Raw genomic sequence first — 7,533 nt, forward strand, 5'->3', positions numbered from 1 at the left:
TTCTTCCAACAAAAAAGGTATTTCTATAGCTTCCAGTTCATCTGCAATAAAGTAGGCAAACGCCACGTGATCTGCCATGTTTGAGGAAGCAACGAGATCCCCAACGTGTCCGACTTGACAGCTCTCGTTGCGTCGTCATTTTTGAGGACTGCTTATGGAGGAAACTCTTGTTTACTCCAATACTGAAGCCTGATTTGTTAACGTTTGTGGAGTTGCACAAACCAATGGCGCTTTAGCGCGCCAAGAAGGGCGGAGCCGACTGCTCTATAGGTCAGCAAAAAGTGCTATTTCATAAGAATCTTCTCCTTCAGCGACGAGACCATCTCTTCGCTGACTCTGTGATCAAAAAGCTAAAAAGAAGCCTGCAGCTCGCCGCCGTAGAACAGCCTCCAGCAGCGGAAGAAGCGAGAAGCCTTCCCCTGCAGCTATCCGGCTGGTAAGAGCAATTCTTGAGCTATTCTCTGCGCTCCGCGAGTGTGGACAGTGTAAGGCGAAGCGTGTCACCTGTCTGGGAAACACCCATGCAGATTGTGCGCGTACTGAGACGGAATGTGCTAACCGCATGAGTTTCGCTCTTGCCCGCTCGCGAGCCGCTATTTTAATAAGACAGCTCGCTCTCCCGTTTCTCCTCTCTCAGTGAGCTCGGAGAAAGAAACGGTGCAGCCACGGAGCTGGTTAACGTTAGATTTTGAATGATCCCGCGCAGGCTTTTGCCTCATTCTCTATCGGCTCCATGATCCGCCAATGTGCGTTAACACAGGAGATTAGCGTCCCTCTCACGTCGAGCGACTCGTCCCAGTCTAGGCGGATCGGAGAAGAATGCTGTCACTTATATTCATTGTTGACCGCTCCGCATTTGTGTATGCGTCGCTGAGGCTGCACTCATATATTTTTGCGTGCGTGCCACATATTTTAATATAAAGGTAGCGTGCTCTTCCGTTTCTCCTCTCTCAGCGAGCTCGGAGAAAGAAACGGAGAAGTCATGGAGCTGATCAACCGAGTTTGATCCCATGCCGGCAAAAGCCTGCGCGCTCTTTCCCCATTGGCTCCTTGATTCGCCAGTGTGAGTTTCACACTTGAGATTAGCGCCCCTTTTACGGCGAGCAGCTCGTTCCTCTAGGCGGATCGATGTGGAACGCTGTCACCAATGGTTATTTGCTGACAGCTCCGCATTTGTGTGTGCATCGCTAAAGCTGCGCTCACTGAGATGGGGTGCTTTCACTGAGAAAGCACAAACTATCCCTGCATCGCTCGCAGATCCTCTTCTTCTTGAAGATGGCCCCGTCCCCCTGCTTTCGCGTTTCTCCTCTCTCAGTCACCTCGGAGAAAGAAATGGCGAGCTTATGAGTTTGAGCGATCAGGCTTGGGTGATTTTTAAGCCAGCGCAGTTCCCGCGTGTTTCACTTTTACCACAGCACTTTGATCTGCCAGATGTGTTTTATCTGTGAGGATTAACCCCTTGCTTAATTGAGCGGTTCAATCCTTCTGGGCGGATGGAAAATTATATAATAATTTAAATAATTTTCACATTACTGACAGCCTCGCATGTAAGTGCTGGAACACGTCCACGCTGAATCAGCGCTTTGATCCGCCAATATGCTTACAAATAAGGGTTAACCCCTCGCTTACAGGAGTGGTTTTATCCTTTTAGGCCAGTGGTTCTCAAAGTGGGGGGCGCGCCCGCCAGGGGGGGCACACGAGTATAGCAGGGGGGCCACGGGCCATCAGCAGAAAAATAAATATAAAAATGTAAACAGCCAAAGCACGTAACTTAGAATGGATCGGTGTGTGAAAGAGAAGAGAAAACCATAGATGAATTCGCACAGACCCATTCAGGTGCTGGTCATTCAAAAGCTCAATGCAGAAAATTTGACGAGGTATAATTGCTCTCGGCTTCAATGTTAAAATGATTTGCAACTGTCGCTTCGTCACGTCCAGCAGAGATGTCACTGACACTGCGCTCCGCTGAACTGCGGCATTCTGACGCCTCAGTCTCGGTATACTGTATGGCATACATTCACAAATGATAACTCAGCGGCAGAGTTCAACTCACGGAGGGGTTTAATATCCACTTGGGGCTTTTCAAAATCCTGTTTGTTTCCTCCCACTTTCAAATGGTTTTGTAAAAGTAATGTCTTGTAGAAGGCACGCTCAGCGCCGCTGATTCGCGCGATCGTTAAAATGAAACCAAAAGTAAAACGCGCATACGCATTCAAAAGCAATTTTAATACCCCACGTTAAGAGATCGACTCCCCAATGCGCGTTAATTAGTCTACATAACATAGCTAGGCTGTTATTAGAATGTTGACTATAATAAGTTTTGTAGTTGTCTATAGCTCTGTATCATGATGGGACACTCCTGTCAGGACACTCAGAGTCTACTTTGAGCGTTCTGTGTCTTTCAGACAATCAGAACAGCTCTTTGTATGCTTTGGAGGTCGCTCTAAAGAGATTGTCACGGTGGATTGTTGACGCTATAGCCTTGGCTTATGCCTCGGCTGATCTACAGTGTCCTATCGGGGTGAATGTCCACTCCACTAGAGGGATGGCCTCATCCTGGGTGTGGTCTAGCGGAATTTCTATTGGGGAGATCTGTGCGGCCGCCGGCTGGTCGTCGCCGTCTACCTTTATTATTATCTGGACGTGTCCGCCTTGTAGATGCGGGTGTTATCTGCTTAGTTCTCTCTCACCTCCTTAATTAATGGGTGGAGTTATGTTAAAAGCAGACCTCAGGTTGACCTTGGGACTCTAATTAGTTCAGGTCTTTTTGGGCCCTCAAGAAGTGTCCTTAGACTGAGCTACTGAGCAGGCTTCAGTTCTTTTCTTGCTTTTAGCACGGCGTGACTGGATACGTTCCCCATAAGCAGTCGTCAAAAATGAAGACGCAACGAGAATTACCTTTCGAAGGGGAACGCTCCGGTTACTCACGTAACCTATGTTCCCCGAGATAAGGGAACGAGTGTTGCGTAAGCTGCCGTGCTAAAGTTGCACGTGAGTCGATGGCTGTCGCTTCAGTCGTTTTATTCTGATGAAATAGCGCTTTTCGCCGACCTATAGAGCAGTTGGCTCCGCCCTTCTTGGCGGGCTATAGCGCCATTGGTTTGTGCAACTTCACAAACGTTAACAAATCAGGCTTCAGTATCAGAGTAAACAGGAGTTTCCCCCATAAGTAGTCGTCAAATATGACGACGCAACACTTGTTCCCTTATCTCGTGGAACCGAGGTTACGTGAGTAACTGGAGCGTATTCCTAACATACACAAAAAAAGGAATAAAGAAAAAGAAGAAATGAAACTTCATAAGATAAATAAATAAAAGAAAAAAGTTACCCTATCATTTATTATATACAATTGTTTTGCTTTTTTGTTAATCATATCAAGTATGTGAGTTACTTTAATCATGTAATGCAATATGACGTTTATTATTTGTATCTTGGTTTTGTAGTTAGCTATAGGACATTTTTCAAATATAAGCAGTTTATTCAGTGTGAAGCCTCTCACAACATCCATAAAAAAACGGCCTCTGGTTGACCAGTTTTTTTTTTTTTTTTTTTTTTTAACTTTAACTCTTATACAATAAGAATATATATTTACCACATCGCCTAATCTTCATTTTCATCATTAATGTTTTGTTTGAATATCAGATATTCAATATAAAGATTGATTACATACAGGAACTTTTTAAAGAAAAAACACACAGCACACGTCGTGCTTGTTGTCATATAATCTGACCAATGAGAATAAAGTGTGTCGTCATCAAGGCTTTCGCAGCCGATTTGGAGCAACTGCAGCGCCTGACCTCTGCGACTGCTCTTGTTTTGCTCTCACTGTACTTTGATGGCACATGTGATCAAAAGGCGGCTGCAGCGCCGATCGAAGTCAGACAAATGATCTTACCAGAATGCATTGTTTTGTAAGGCGGCAGACGATTTCTTGCCGCACCGCATGACCTCGAACGCACCTATTGAAAGCACTGCCAAGGTGGAGAAACAGCTTATCATAGCTGTACAGGAATAACCATTTTTAAACAAAAATGAAAATCCATATATCCTTTGCTGAAACTTCCGCGTCTTTATGAAGAGCGCAGGTCATGGTTGCTTAGCAACGGCAGACTCAAAAAAATAACTCATTGGATGAACTCAATTTAATTGTGGGCAGGATTTCCATCCAATAAATACACGTAGCCCCAACACAAACAAAATCCATCCATGTAATGAAATAAAATTGAGTTGAACTAACTCAATTACATCAAACATAGTTTAATAAAAATAAATCCATTAACTTACTGAAACTGATTTTCATTTGTTCAACTCAGTTTAAATTAATTTATTGAAAAGGAATTTTGTTCCCATTTTATCCCCCATTAATGCACACACAAGCTGAACCTGAATAAAGCGCTTTTATTTAAAAACTATAAAATCTCTAAACACATCACAGCAGAAATCCATAACAGTAATCTTCAATTCCATAGCATCAACATCAGATAGAACAAAATATTTTTATACACAAATACAATTTGAGGTAGGTAATCTTGCATCAAATGCTACGGAAATAGCTGTGTAGTCCTCCAAAGTCTCAAAGACATTGAGAGAGAGGAGGATCAAGTATCAGTGGTTACAGTACAAGTGATAAATCATGCACAATGATTGTTTTTGGCTTGAAAATGATGACTGTGGTGTTTGTCACCGATTAACTTCACAAGTCGACAGGTATCAGTTTTTACTGTGTACCAGGTTTATTGAACAGCTCTTCAACACTTGTCTGTTGCATCTCCTGACCACAACACCCAGAGCCCCCCCCCCCCCCTAGTGGCCACACACAGTATACAACAAAGTCAACTTGAACATTTCCATTACATATGACATCTCCCCCCTTTTTGGAGTGAGTAAACATTACAATAACTTTAACCCTCTTAGTGGTTATCCCTTAAATATTGTCACCCAACAAACAAACAAAAAAGTCTAATTTTTTTTTCAAAACAACCTAACTAAGGGTGTGGGTAGACTACCACAATCCCTTGAGATGAGACAGGGATTATTCTGCCCTAAATGTCCAACATCTCAACTAACTTGCATACTTGGGGTTTGGTTTTACAGTTCTTCCGAACCTAGTGATGACTTGACTCAAAGGTTTGGGTGAACAAGGTGGTTCAGAGGGAAATTCACTCTTGCTCTGCACTAGGTCTTGTTCTGATGGTCCACACTGTCTTTGTTGGTCCTTTGGTTGGGAAGAGTCTATATTTGGAGGTGAGGAATGCTCTTGGCTCACCAGTTGGATGTGGCGCCGGTTTCTCCTGGGTGTATCGCCTCGCTCGGTCTCCAGTGTGAAGGAGCGTGGCGTTACTTCCTGGCGCTGCACCGTTGCGGTGGTTGTCCACGCCTTTTCTCCGTCAATCTTCAGCCTGACTCTGTCACCAATACTGAGTGGTGGAAGAGGTTTGGTAGAGTATTTGCGGTTGTAGTACTTTTCATAGCACTGCTTTGCTTTCACATCATTTGTTTTGACCTTTTCCAGGTCAGGCCACATTGGCTGAAGACTCTCTTTCAAGACCGGTAGTGTTGTACGGATTTCACGACCCATCAGCAGTCTGGCTGGACTTTCCTTTGTTGGTTTGGTACGGGTAGAACGGTAACTCAACAGTGCTTGGTGTGGGTCAGCCTGTTTCAAAATCCATTTTGCAGTCCTCACAGCTCGTTCGGTCATGCCATTGGCCTGTGGAAAATGGGGACTTGAGGTGACATGGTGGAAATCATATTCCGCTGCAAAGTTTCTAAACTGTTCAGCTGGGAATTGAGGTCCATTATCAGTCATTAACTGCTCGGGTATCCCAAAGCGTGTGAAGATACCTTTCAGCTTTTGTATGACTGTATCTGAGGTTGTCTTTGGCAGTTCCAAGATTTCAAGCCATCTTGAAAGTAGTCAATTACTATCAGGTAATGGCGACTTTTAAGCTCGCACAGGTCGGCAGCGAGCTTCTGCCACGGTAAGTCAGGTAATGGTGTAGTGATCAACGGTTCTTTGTTTTGGCTTGGCTTGTGAATATTGCAGTGCTTACATGATGACACCAGCCTTTTTACATCACTTGCAATACCTGGCCACCACACAGCACCTCTATAGCGCTCTCTACACTTTGTAAGGCCTTGATGGCCCTGATGAATCCTTTGGAGCATGTCTCCTCTCAAACTTTCAGGAATGACGATCTGTCTGCCTCTTAACACCAGTCCATTGGTTTCACTGAGTGAACCACGCTCTTTGAACTAAGCGCTCACATTCAATGGAATGCTCTTCAAATATTCTGGCCAACCATTTCGGATGTATCTGAGGACACACTGCAGTTCACCATCCATTCCTGTCTTGTCTTTTAACTGTTCAATAATTGGCTTTCTCACCCTCAGGTCTTCTTCCACTGAATCCACGTATGCTTTAACCTCAGCTTCAAGGTCACCCGGTGTAATGTCCGCCATGGGGTGTCTAGACAGAGCGTCCGCGACTACTAGATGTTTCCCCGGGACATATTCGGCGATTGGATTAAATTTCATTAGCCTGATGAGCAAGCGCTGACAACGTACAGGAGCAGTGTCGAGGTCTTTTGAATTGATGAGGGTTACTAATGGCTTGTGGTCTGTAAGCAACTTGTATGTCTCCAGGCCACACAGATACTGGTAGAACTGCTCAGAGGCCCACACTCCTGCAAGGCACTCTTTTTCGATTTGCGCGTACCTCTTTTCAGCGTCGGTCAGCGTGCGTGAGCAGAATGCCACAGGCTTCAACTGTCCATCATGATTCTGCATAAGGACTCCTACAAGCCCATAGCTGCTGGCGTCTGCGCTAACGACTGTTGGCTTCGCAGGGTCAAAAAACTCCAAGACAGGAGCTGACGAGATTAAATGCTTCACTTCTGTGAATGCCTGCATTTGCGATGGTCCCCAACACCAGTTACGTTCGGACTTAAGCAGTTCATTTAGAGGCTGTAACACTGTGGAGAGGTTCGGCAGGTATCGCCCAATGTAATTTATCATCCCCAGCAGTCGTCTCAACTCACTGACGTTTTGGGGTGAATCCATAGCTGTGATTGCCTTGACTCTCTCCGGGTTTGGAGCGATGCCCTGCTTGGTCACCACTTGGCCTAGAAAGTTCAGTTCCGGCTGGCTGAACCGACATTTTTCCTTATTGAGTCTCAGTCCAGAAGCTCGTATGGTCTCCATGACCCTCTTAAGGTTTTGATCATGCTTTTCCTGCGTTTCTCCAAAAACTAAGATATCGTCCATATATACGACTGTCCCATCATGTCCATGCAGCATCTCTGACATTTTCCGTTGAAAGATTTCAGGTGCTGATGTGATGCCGAAGGGAAGCCGCTTAAAACAATATCTTCCCAGTGGTGTGATGAAGGTGGCCAGGCGTGCACTGTATTCCTCCAGGGGTATTTGCCAAAACCCACTTTCTGCATCCAAACTGGAGAACACGGTGCTCTTTGCTAACTTAGGGAGTAAATCATCCAATGTGGGCAAGATGAACTTCTCGCGTTTCACGTT

The sequence above is a fragment of the Garra rufa genome, chromosome 6 (assembly GCF_049309525.1).
Source record: "Garra rufa chromosome 6, GarRuf1.0, whole genome shotgun sequence".
Taxonomy (NCBI): Eukaryota; Metazoa; Chordata; class Actinopteri; order Cypriniformes; family Cyprinidae; genus Garra; species Garra rufa.